The sequence below is a fragment of the Haliotis rubra genome, unplaced genomic scaffold, assembly GCF_003918875.1.
Source record: "Haliotis rubra isolate DU_JTF1 unplaced genomic scaffold, ASM391887v1 Scf262, whole genome shotgun sequence".
Classification (NCBI taxonomy): Eukaryota; Metazoa; Mollusca; class Gastropoda; order Lepetellida; family Haliotidae; genus Haliotis; species Haliotis rubra.
This window is the reverse complement of record NW_025766692.1, coordinates 202,419-216,382: the sequence shown is the minus strand read 5'-3', so window position 1 is coordinate 216,382 and position 13,964 is coordinate 202,419. Positions and strand designations below refer to the sequence as shown.

Genomic DNA, 13,964 nt, shown 5'->3' with positions numbered 1-13,964 from the left:
GGAATATGACATATTGTCAAGGAGATAACATGAATATCAACCTGGAATATGATATATTGTCAAGGAGATAACATGAATATCAACCTGGAATATGATATATTGTCAAGGAGATAACATGAAAATCTATGTTGAATGTGATATATTGCCAAGGAGATAATTTCAATATCAGCCTTGCATATGATATATAGCCAAGGAACTAACTGAAATATGATATACAAGGCGCTAACTAAATATCAGCCTAGAATATGATACACTACCAAGGAATAACTTGAATATCATCCTGACAATGTGATACATGACTAACATCTATTAAGCCGTATCAATAATGTCCATCTAGTATATGTCCCTGCATGCAGAAAATATCGCTAACCTGGCAGCAGGACATGAAACAGAGGCCAAGGATTTACCGACACTTAATAACAGCATGATCTATCGGCCATTGTTCAAGTCACACAATCATCTTGTAGAGTTGAAAGTAGCCATGTAGGGCTGTTTTATTGATCACAACTATACATGCTATTCAAAGCCTGGAACTATCCAAAGACATGCTCAATCGATTCTTAGAATTTCTTACAACTTAGATCAATCCCATCGAGAAAAGAGCATATTCCTTCTCCCACCTAGACCGGCTATGTCGGTGTTGGTGAAGTGTAGGATAATGCTGTCTTACTTATTCCCTTTGCAGCGACCAGGCTTTAGCCTCATTGAATACATACACGAGTGCGGTGCTTCATGTCAATAGCTTTCCAATAGGGTATGTCACTACCTTCAATATCAAACGAAGCATAATAAACTAGACTTCATGGAGGCACTCGTGTTGGTGCTTGCGGCATGAGCTTCTTGGCGTCAAGTTCAGTTATATATATCCCATTACATCATGTTCATGTCCATATCGTAAAATGGTTTCGTCAAAAAATATTCTAGGTTTGAGAATTACGATCTCCCCCGAAACAGATTATTTACATGGGGTTGCCATGGCAACCTTCATGTCTTGACAGGTGGCTAATTATGGAGTACCCTACCGACCATATTGGAATCAACAAGCATGGCGTTGATTGTACAAAGGTTGGCAACGATGTAGCTAATGCAGACCTACAGCTCCTGGGTATAACACACAGTGCCATGTGATATCGTTTCTCATGATCCATGTCCTTGGAAAAAAGACAAAAATGTTCCAGAAAATTAGTTCCAGATGAAATTTGTTAGTTTATGTAGTATTTGGAAGTATTGGTGCATACATGTTGTAACTGAATAACCAGAAGATCAAACTGCTGTACTTGTTTAAACCGTGAACATGATCCCTGCTAGTTATCTGGCTCTGTTTGGAATAATAGACTGTGAGTGTAATCAGGTTAGCATGGTGGAGTAGGTGCATCTACCAGTGCTACGTTCTGTGTACTTAAAACCAGTGTTCCAGAAAAACAGATCAGTTGGTTGATACTTTATTAATGTTAGACATTTGTAATTAAGTTTTGTTTGTTCGTGCGTGCATGTGTGTGTGTGCATGCATACAGGCTTTTATTGTCAGACTACTGCTGACTAGTCGTGGTCCGATTAATTGAAAAAATCGAAGATTGGTCGCAATGACTAAACAACCAAGCAATCGATCATGTTTTCTCATAATCGAACACAAACAATTCTGGAACACATTTTGCATTAACAATATTTTTCACACGGTTGGTTTTGTGTTTTGTCACAACTGAATTTATTTTAAAGAAGACAAGAAATTTATGTTCCTAACATACTAGTCATCCTTTATAGATGGGCAATTTGCAAAAATCACCCCAAGGAACTGCATGTATATTCTTTAGTTTATGTGCATAAACAAAAATAACTAGGAAAATTTCATAAATGACGCTAACCAATTATTTTTGATGATTGATCGGTTGTAATTCACTACCTCATACACATGTTGAACATACAGGGACAGAGTGAGTAATAGATGTCTTCAGCTGCAGTTACCAATATTTCAGCTTGATGGTGGCAACAGTCTGGAAACCATGCAAACCAGTGGTCAACAGCATGAGCAACAACCCACACCATCAGGTCACAATGACAACCAGTCACCAAACCTGATCTTCTTAATCTTATCTTTAACAGTGAGTAAGTATGGCCTCCTCCACTTCTATAAATAATCCAGCAAGATGGAAAAGGCACAAAATGCGCTTTACACATTGTACTCATTTTGGGAATCAAACGCTGGTCATTGGTGTCACAAGTGAACACTTTAACCACTAGACTACCTCACCACCCCTTTACCTTTAACAAACATGGTGAGTGAGTGAGTGAGTTTTATGAAGATTTTAGCAATATTCCAGCATTATCACGGCTGGGGACACCAGAAATGGGCTTTACACATTGTACCCATTTTGGGAATCAAATCCAGGTTTTTGACGCCACAAGCTGAGCTAAGCTACCTCGTTGCCCCTTTATCTTTAACAAACATCTCACTCCTTCCTGGTTGTAATCAATAGAGAATGGGATACAGAAGTTTATCATATAATGGCTTGTGCTATCGATACCATGAGCAATCAGATAAACTTGGAATGACTATCCAATAAATATGCAAATGAGACTGCCTCGCAGGAACTACTTTCAAGATCCATACACTGATAGATTGTACAGGTCTTCTTTCTGCATCAACTATTGACTAACATTCCAAAAAACTTTGATAGCAACTTCTTAATGTGTCACTGTTTCTGTAGAAAAAAAGCTACTCGATAATATGTAATAGAATTGGTAGCTAACTTAAAGGTCACATGCAACCAAAAAATCAAACATAATTAAAACACAATTATCACTTATTCGTGACATATAATATACATTGCTGGTTATGAAAAAACATATAAACAAAATTATAAGCGGACAATCGCAAATCAAAAGTGCAATATTGTGTACTTGGGTTTACTTCCCTCGAAACGAAGCAGCCAGGATACCGAACCCAGTCAGAGCGGGTGGGTGTGCACTCAAGTGTAACGGCTGGTTCATTTGCGTGAAGATTTTAGCATGCCCTCACGGCTTATTGTGTGTGTATATGTAGAGATGTTGGGTTTTGTAAATACATGCTCATTTTTTGTGTATAACATTTTGCAATCAACAGACATCATAACATGTCATGTGTTCAAGTATCACACCTGCCTGTCTGTGTAATTACATAATGTGACAGAGACCGAACTCGGGCCATAAATCAATGCATTTTGTTTATGGTGTATAGCCTGATTGGTGTTAAGTTCAAATTGCATGTGGTCAGTGATAGCAGCTGTGTATTAAATATTGTCATTAGCAGACGGGCAGGCAGACACACAGGTGTCAATAAAACAAGACATTGAGTTTTGTCTGCGACATATCTATATCACAGTTAGAAATTCTGTCAACGCTAAATAAGTATCGAACTGAGAAAGTGACTCGGTAAGAAGAACGTGTGGTGAAATTATATAAACAGTTAATTTACTGTCATAACATATAAAAAGCTTGCGCCTGTGAGATATCAACAAAACATTACAAAAATAGCTCACACCAAAGCCTTCACCGAGTATTCACCGGACAACCCGCTTCCAAGCTGCGCGAACCTATTTCACTGCGCACGTGCTATGAGCGCAGCCAAGCTGTTGAAACCCGTTTTCCCCAGAAAAGTCTGGGGAAAATTAGTGAATCGTTTGAACTCCGATTTCGCGTTTTTTCATCGCGTTATTTTTCAACTTTATAAGTTGAATTTGCATTTTTGACGCTTTGTTTCGGTAAGTCCATACCGAAAGGTATCAGAATCTGCAAAGTTGTGTTTTACGTTGCATGTGACCTTTAAACATTATATACATGTGGTATCTAAAAATAACTCACTGAGTGAAGTTACGTATTAAACATCCATGATGTTAAGAATGACGCAGAGATTATTAAACCGGAATGTTTCTGTATTGTAAATTTCTTATCTTGGGTAATATAAAATCTTTAAAGTGCTCATGAAAAAAATATGTTAACATTTTAGAGCCAATGACCCCTTGAGTTTAATGCATAATGTGAAATCTGAAACAGCTAATAAAATATTGTACAAATGTCGAAGACACAATAAATTAAAGATGGTACTGCTCAGATAAGAACACCTTGCGTTTAATGCTTAACGACATATGTACAATACAATACATTAAAGATGGCACTGCTGAGATAGGAACGCCTTGCGTTTAATGCTTAACGCCAAATCTGAAACACCTGATGAAATATCGTACATATGTACAATACAATAAATTAAAGATGGTACTGCTGAGATAAGAATGCCTTGCGTTTAATGCTTAACGCCAAATCTGAAACACCTGATGAAACATCGTACATATCTACAAGACAATGAATTAAAGATGGTACTGCTGAGATAAGAGTTTAACATCAAATCTGAAACACCTGATGAAACATCGTACATATCTACAAGACAATGAATTAAAGATGGTATTGATGATGAAAAAACATTGCATATGTACAAGACAATGAATTAAAGATTGTTTCACAGGATGTTGTTTCAGTGGCAGCTCTTGCCGCTCCTTGGGCGTCCTGTAGCAACATCTACAGCGCTACTCAGTCGTGACAAATCGTTTATCTAGACCCGATGAAAAACTCTACCAAACACATTGATCAGTGAAGGAGAAATTCATGTACCTCCCTCTAATTCATATTCTGGGATACTGTCATTAATTATTACTGACAATGAGAATGACGGGCGTGATGGTAGGACACAGTACCAATAAGTGGTAGAACGAGGTAGCTGACTGGGATGGGCTATGGCTGTTCAACATTAACTTGTTGGGCTGTGGTATTAAAAGGGTGCTGTTCTTGTGCTTTTGTGTGTGAGTGAGTGAGTGAGTGAGTGGAAGACGCCAGGACTTTGGCATGATGAGCGAACGCTTTAACCACTGGGTTACCCCACCGCCCCTGTTTGAGTGAGTGAGTGAGTGAATGAGTGAGTGGAAGACGCAGGACTTTGGCATGATGAGCGAATGCTTTAACCACTGGGTTACCCCAGTGCCCCTGTTTGAGTGAGTGTGAGCGTGAGTGAGTGAGTTTGTGGATGTGTGTTTGTTCGTTTGTATGGGTGCACATTGCGGGCATGAGCATGTGTGTTTGCGTCGTGGGCGTACATGCTCACACATTGTGTGTCTGCATGTTTGTCAGTTTTGTTTGTACAAGCATACTAAAATACCATGACCCATTTTAACATATATACCTCCCTGAGACAGTTCACTGACATTTATTCTTCTATCCCATTAATATAAAGAGCCAGGCGGGTAACAAGAACCGAACGTTATCAACATTTGTTACGTAAACTGTACAGGGAAATATCACATGCCAGAACATTTCATATATTATTTCGGCTGACTTGGTCAATACAAGTCACTACATCAAAACTGCATCAACTGAAGAATACATGACAAGTTCCTATGGACATCAACTTCTTCTTATTTATTATTCATAAAAACCTATCATGTATTCATGTTCGTCCAACTTCTACATGCCTTTCAAGAACTGCATCAACTGATGCTGATGACATCAATCACAGGATTATCTGATCCAGGTTTATCTACAACCAAATCATAAAGTTGAAATACTGCTGAGTGCAGCAATTAACAACAAACAAATAAGTAGGAAGATGTTTGAAGGAAAACCTATCTCCCATTCATGGTTAATCGTCAATCGATGAACATTTTGTGACACTAATAATCAGTCGTGAATTCCCAACACAAAACCCTCTGCATCAGTCTTCATTCATGCTGCACTAATGAAGTAAGTAAGCACTGAAGCTAATAGAATGTTAAGAACAATGCTTCGTTCAATGGTATATGGGAGTGACAGAACGCTAAATACAGGTATGAATATTGTATAAATCCACGGAGTGACTTATCCTATGTTGATACTTGCACTGTTTGACCTTGATGCAAGGCTGAGCTGCACTTATTACAGCACCATGCGTCTCAATTAGCCTGTGTAGTTTGTTGTTTAAATTTCATTATCATATTCCATCATTCTCAATTTTAGTGAAAACTGGAATTTAGACAAGAATCCTCATGTTTTTCAAAACAATCTAAACATATACTTAATCTTATGAGTACATACGTACCCTTGGCTTGAGAAAATAAGTGGGGTAAGGTAGCAAAGGGCACATAACTCTTAATTTTCTTATTGATGCTCATGATACAATCACTGGATTGTCTTCTTCAGACATGATTACTTACAGGCCACCTTACAGCAAGAATATTGCCAAGTGCCGATTTTGTCATATCTGTTGTTTTAATATATTTGCAGAGAAGTTTAATATTTCTGCAGGGACAAGGGTCCCACAATATAATTGCAACAGCAATGTTGATACATGTTGATAAAAGTGAAAGCTGCTCCATATTTTGACAATGATGGAGACTATCTTGATGAACAACTAATCAACCAGCGCCCCTACATTTTGAAGAAACCTGGGCTTTACTATCTGAGACAAGATTAGCCACTGGAACACTGGGCCTCTCAAGCAGACATTTCAGTGCTATAACTGTTAACTCTATCAAACCAACTTAAAAGCCTTACCATTTATACAACTGTAACTACACTACATTAATATAGAGTATTTTAGTACCAAGTTTGCTATTCGGAACCAAGACCTGGATCCTATCCTAAAATAGGGCCCATCTCAAGCAGATATTTCGATGTTACAGTTGTTCACTCTAACCAACTTATGGTCCTGACAATAAGATGAATGAAACTCCACTATACTGAGAGAGTATCTTAGTACCAAGTTTGTTTTGCGGAACCAAGAACTGGATCCTGTCTTAAAAGCAAGCGAAGAGTGTAATACGATGATAGAGTATGTGAGTTAATAGAATAGAATAGAATAATACTTTAATGCCTTTTCAGGAATTTGTGTTACATCAGCAGATCTACTGACACATTAGAGAGATACCAAACATATTTACATAAATTCTTTGATTTAGGTATCTTCACATTTGTTTAAGAGATATATGGTACTTGGAATATAGGATGTACGGGCTGTCTTAGTTTTCACAATTGGAACTTTGTAGCGGCGGCCTGAAGGGAGGAGGTTGTATTCCGAATTTAAGTAGTGAGTACGGTCAGATATGATTTTGACAGCTTGATTCACGGTTTGCCGCTCATATATTGATGATAAACATTCAAATCTGACTCCAGCGATTTTACTTGCAGTGTTAACAATTTTGTCTATTTTAGATTTGAGATGAACTGAGAGAGACCCGTACCAACAATGGAAGGAAAATGTTAAATCACTGTAGTGCTAATAATGCCTTGTTGATTGTCCCGCCCACACAGCAATATTAGCACTGAGAGGATCGCCAGTGAGTTACTGAAGGTGTAGAGATAAGATCAATCCCGTTCCACTAAGTAATCGTCGCACATCGACATCGTTACTTTAACACAAGACTTACTACAGACACACTTATAGCAGCTTTTAGGACCAAGTCCTTGAACTGAAGCATAGGTATAATGTAGAGCATTTGAATTGATCGCCTTCTTTGATGTCGTCGCTTCTCTCACAGTGACAGATAGTCAGATATACAAGTAGGAATTCCACTCTGGCAATAAGACTGAAACTGAATGATACCAGTCATATCAGAACTTCACAAACTAATAACAACCATCTTATAAGGTTAAACAAACCCGGTTCAAATAAGCAAACATGACAAGCTAGGTATGAATGTACAATTCATGAATGAACCTGGTGGCCGTACATAATTGTATAGAATTGTCCTACTCATGATAATCAAGTCGGATCTTCTTTTGAACTGTTTCTGACCCGACCGACCCCATACATAAAAGTAGCCACCTTTTAAGTCACGGAACAGAAGAATCGAAGTACAACAGGTACTTATGCTGTTCAAAGAAGTGGGATATAGATGACCACTGTTTCTGGGCAGGGTATTGAAGACCTATACTGCTTTCCTGACAACAAGTCACAAGAAGTTGGTTATAGCATTGTGAGTGAGTGAGTGAGTGAGTGAGTGAGTGAGTGAGTGAGTGAGTGAGTGAGTGAGTGAGTGAGTGAGTGAGTGAGTGAGTGAGTGAGTGAGTGAGTGAGTGAGTGAGTGAGTGAGTGAGTTTAGTTTTACGCCGCACTCAGCAATATTCCAGCTATATGGTACAAGAAGTTGGATATAACTGGCCATTGTTTCTGAGTATAGTATTGAAGACCTATATTGCTTTCCTGACAACAAGTCACAAGAAGTCAGATCTAGATGACCATTGTTTTGGGGTAGAGTACTGAAGACCAATACTGCCTTCCTGACAACAAGTCACAAGAAGTGGGATATAACTGGCCATTGTTTCTGGGTAGAGATCTGAAGACATATACTGCCTTCCTGACAACAAGCCACAAGAGGTGGGATATAGATAACCACACTGTTTCTGGGTAGAGTATGGAGGCCTATACAGCTTTCTTGACACCAGTCACAGCGGAACACCGTGAGGAAACTGGCATGAAAGCAGAATCAACATAAACTGCTCTGATGGTCAATACTTTTTATGGAGGTCGGACAATGGCTTACGGCATTGATTTCCAAATCTGTAGCCACTTGCTGCCACGAGGGCTACAAATACAGGGTGACAGTGGTTAACAGGCCTGTCTCAGTACATCACTTCACATCCCGGGAACTTAATCTGGGATCGAACGTGCCATACTTTTTCGCAGATGAAGAAGTCATGATTTGACATAGCTTTCTCAGGGAGTCAAGGTCGGACATCAGACCACCCTTCGGAACCTTTCGAGCTTGACAAGGAGCAGTAATGTGATGAGAATATTCCGTTACAGACACTCAGAACCATGGTGTCACTCCATCTCGGATCACCACCATGGCCCTCTGCTCACTGCAATCATTCCATTAACCTTTCATTGAGATCATTAGATGGCAATGTTCATGCTGGTGTTCATTTTACAAAGATGTCAGTATATTTTTGTCTGTCTAAAACTTTTGAATCCAGTCCTAACTTGTTCTTTTGGGTTATTTTATATATGACCATTCACAAGATAAGTGTTAAACCAGAAGTTTTACCTGATCTGGGCATTAGTCACTCTAGTGAAGGTTATAAATACAAAACAGACCAAGTGTTTGCCACTGATATGGCAATGTCCCCCGCCGCTAAAGAATGGAATATCTATATTTACTATTTTTTATTTTTTGGTCACACACGATGCCTGAAATGACTGGTGTCTGCATAATCACCCAATGTAGGCTGTCAACATAATTGAAAACAATGGGTGCAATGTTTTATGAGATATCATGTTTAAATAAGTTTGAAAAGTGGTCAAAGTGTTGTGGTGACCTTGAAGAGATAAGGTCAAGGTCACACAAATCAACTGGTGTCTGCGTAATCCCCCAATGTAGGCTGTCAACAAATTTGAAGACATTGGGTACAACAGTTCATGAGATATCGCGTTAACAAGAACCGGGATGTACGTACGGATGGACGTACGGACAGACGCTGCTGAATACATAGTCCCCCGTTCCGCGTTGCGGTGGGGGACAATAAAATGAATTAACATTGCCCACATAGCCCATAAGCAACAAGGAGGAATCTATAATGGTCATAAATGTTTATCAAATTACAGAAGTATTTCTGTACTGTTCCTGTTGATGCAACACAAGGAAATCGTAAAGTGGTGACAAGGAATTATGAATCTAATTTTGTTACATATTCGTGAATAATTGAATAATAGTTGACTATTTCATGTTACATAAACATTATTGGGCCAAACTGCAGTGCTGAGCTTCCGTCTTGTAGTGGGTTCAGTCTGTCTAACTGACCCTAGATATATTACAGCTGTATAATAGAATATAAAAATGAATGAATCATCATTGCCTTCAGGTCCCAAACAGCCATCTTAAATAGAACTGTGACAAAGGTCTGTCAATGGCAAAAATCTGCTGTGTCTCCTACCTATAGTCTGTTTGCAGTGAAAACGTACTGATGAATTTCACTGTGAACAAAAATGTAAATCAAATAAAGTGAAATTAAGATTGCGAATCCTCATAAGTTTACCTTGCCATTTGAACGTTTAAATCTGAGAATTTCATTCAGCTTAGGATAAAAGTTGTTTAACAAACGATCATAGTTTCAAATCGCTGTTATTGGTTGGTATTACAAGGGGGTATGCACATTAAATGAAACACCGAGAACAAGCAGGGTTGGTCTAAGTTAATGCTCATCACGTACCGCATGTGCATTTGCTTCACTGTTCCAACTACTGTGCTTACCCCTTTGTAATACAAACCAGTAACAGCGATTTGAAACTATGATCGCTTGTTAAACAACTTTTATCCTAAGTTGAAAAAATGTCTGAGTTTTAAATGTTCAAATGCAAGGGATTCGCAATCTTAATTTCACTATATTTGATTTACATTTTTGTTGAAAGTGAAATTCATCGGTACGTTTTCACTGCAAACAGACTATATAACATGGTGAAGTATCATTTTCTGTAGATTTTGATTTAGTAGAATACTATAGCTAAGCTTACTAGACTGAAAAGTATTTGATGAGACTTGGGATTTGGACTAGTAGCTGAAGTCTCAGACTGCAGTATTGAACACTGATGCTATAAGGGCAGAAAGGGAAGGTTTCTTGTCTAAAACAAGCAAACCGCAACAATCTACCTCAGTCAGGAAACTTCCCCTGGGATGTGTCAACTCCAAGGTCATTGCTATTAAACCAAGTAACCTTTCAGATGTAGGTTGCACCATAAATCTCTTTAAAACCTCCAAGACAGCCTGACCTTTAGACAAACCCATACACGCTGTCCACTGTAAAAACATGAATGTTTCACCCTTCTTGAGGAAACATGTCATCACAACATGCAATCACATGTCGCACAAAAGCGTCAAATAGATATACACGTAAGAATCGAAGCTAGATTGCTTGATATTATGGCGTCCTCATGATCACATGTGAACTCGACCCTCACCTGTGAATTACAGGTGAATAATTGATCAGCTCCTCATCCTGAACAGCTGGAACATCGAGAACATCGACCACCGTACTGACACAAGTCTTACTGATTTCCACAGGAGGCCTCAGTAGCCTTTATAAAGTAATAAAAAAGTCATACTGAGCCTCACGCTGCATGTATACATGAAGCTTAAAAACGCATAGTAATTTATGGCCGCTTTTCTCATATTGTCAAAGATTTATGGATTAATCGTACCAATGACCAACACTGAGCTGAGAAGTGATGTCGTTGTTTATCTTGACTTTGATATATTGAAGTTCTTGAAAGGCATTTAGAGTGAGTGAGTGAGTTCAAATTTAAAGTACCTTTGCTACCTGCATGGACCGAAAGGCATTTAGAAGTTAGAAGAATGACGCATTGATACAGTTTTAACGTCAATACTTTTATTTATGTTATGAATAAAGATACCAAGTTATTCATTCACTGCCACAGCAATTTTAGTGAGTTTAGTTTTACGCCGCTTTTAGCAATATTCCAGCAATATCACGGCGGGGGACACCAGAAATGGGCTTCACACTTTGTACTCATGTGGGTCTTCGACGAGACAAGCGAACGTTTTAACCACTTGGTTACCCCGCCGCCCCAATAGCAACTTTAACATTTGTTAGATAAAGGTTAAAATCGCAAACAAGAAGGCAGAAAGATTTTAACTTTTAACGAATCATTACACATTACAGTTAATTGATTGTAGATCTAAACAGAATATATTTACAAACATATACAAAGTAATAAAACTTACTATTTATGAGAGTAACAAAGTACTTCCAAATTAAAATATCAATACCATTATCCAACCAATGCAACCCTGCAGAATTAACTGAACATAAATTTGTAAAGACATTATTTTTGTAAATGTACATGCATGTATTGTTCACATGTATAGTAATATCCTTCCAATGTATTTTATCCTGCACTAATTTTTAAACAAAGGCACACATCTTATTTGCATTTTTGAATAATATTTATAAACATGAAAGGAAAGATATTTAATTATGTGTTTGAAATTAACAAAACCAGTCATTGTGTATCATAACCCTTCATGAATATTTCAGATATTGAATGATAAATGAAAAAACAATGCTACATAACACAAAAGAGATAAAGAATATAGTAATAGACTGCTACGCTAATGAAACTAATGAGTTAGTAATAAACAACCATCAGCTTGATGATTTCAAAACAGAATCAGCTATTTAATGAAATATAAATCTGGAAGTAACATTTTATTTCAAACCAACCACGATTTACTGATAACACGACCACAATTTACAAGTAACAAGATGTTCGTAAATCATTTCTTCAGATGAGGGTTGCACTATGTTGCAGCGACGGTGCCGCGTGATGTATTTAGTTTTTCATAGGGAAGCCTGTTATTTCAGTGTTGTAACTGATGGAGGGATATACATCAGAGGCTATGAAGACAAGTACCCTGCCTCCGGGATGCCGCAAGGAGCTGGCCGGACTCACCCTGGCGGCGGAGCTCAATGGAGGAGGGAGTAGATGGAGGAGGGGGACTATCGATCGCCCAAACTCTCGACTGCATAAGCAGTACGGAAGAATCTATTTTGGTGTGGATTTTTATCAAATTTATCCACAAAATGTGATATTAAGAAGCTTGCAAAGTATGCCTGCAGTGTTCCTGAATGCAAGAAATTTGCGATATGATAACAAGAAACAAATGATTTTTTCAAAAATTTTGGAAATTAAATTTTTTTAATATCTCTTGATTATTTCAAGTTATACAAGCATGAGGCGAAACCACATTAATGGAGTTTGAGAAAGGGAGGTCACTCTGAATGAAATTTGAAGCTTTACTGTTTACATGTTACACGCTGCACATTGTTGGTAAAAAATTCTCATCTTATCAAAAAGGAACAGTATGTTTAATCAAATGTGTGACTATATTTTATCATCAACTTTCTATTGATGTCTTGCAGTCAATTAAAAAATGTGTGTAACGTTGAAATTTAAACCTTGTAATTACTCATTTCCTACAAATGTGGGCCTGCTTTTCCAAACAGAGATGGCTTCAGGTTGGTTTGCATTATAGATGGCCAGCAGTTGAAGCATGTTGAGCGCGAAATGCACATCCTCTTGAGAAGGTTTTACTGTAGATAATCATCTGCCAAAATGTGGGCTCCTTCCAATCCCTGACCCTCTCCCCCCAACCACCCATCATATCAAATCTGGTGACTGAAGCAAGTGGACCCACGCTCATACATGATGAAGCTTACCAATAACCATTTTATTCAGATGTGGGCTATATTTTCTCATTTAATATCTTGTGATCTAAACAGATGGGCCTTTACTTGTAGTGAGTGAGTTTAGTTTTACACCACTTTTAGCAATATTCCACCAATATCATGGTGCTGGACACCAGAAATGGGCTTCACATATTGTATCCATGTTGGGAATCGAACTCAGGTCTTCGGCGTGATGAGGGAAGGCTTTAACCACTAAGCTACCCCACTGCTTCCCTTCCTAAATCATCCGGGATAGAATAGGTCTTCAGCAACCCATGCTTGCCACAAAAGGTGGCTATGTTTGTCGTAAGAGGCGACTAATGGGATCGGGTGGTCAGGCTCGCTGACTTTCTTGACACATGTCATCGGTTCCCAATTGCGCAGATCGATGCTCATGCTGTTGATCACTGGATTGTCTGGTCCAGACTTGATTATTTATAGACCGCCGCCATATAGCTGAAATATTGCTGAGTGCGGTGTAAAACTAAACTCACTCACTCACTTATTTGTAAATCACCTAGCTTCAATGGTTTGGTTGAAAGAACATACAAATTTAGTTGTTTGGGTCGGACATACAGCAACAGATATCTTCAGTTTGCTGTACTGATGGGAAATGTCTATAAATTATTTTGTGTGGCATGACCTCTATGACAGATCAATGCCAATGATTGTTTGTTTGTACTCAGACTGCGACCAAATCCAGTCAATTGGACTACAGGCAATAG

At 38.4% G+C, this 13,964-nt stretch overlaps 1 protein-coding gene across 4 annotated transcripts in view; it reads right to left on the bottom strand.

The window, feature by feature from the left end:
- The window catches only part of LOC124280200, a 143,514-nt gene that overhangs the window by 48,459 nt on the left and 81,091 nt on the right, over positions 1–13,964 (bottom strand). The gene's annotated exons all lie outside the window — the stretch shown is intronic.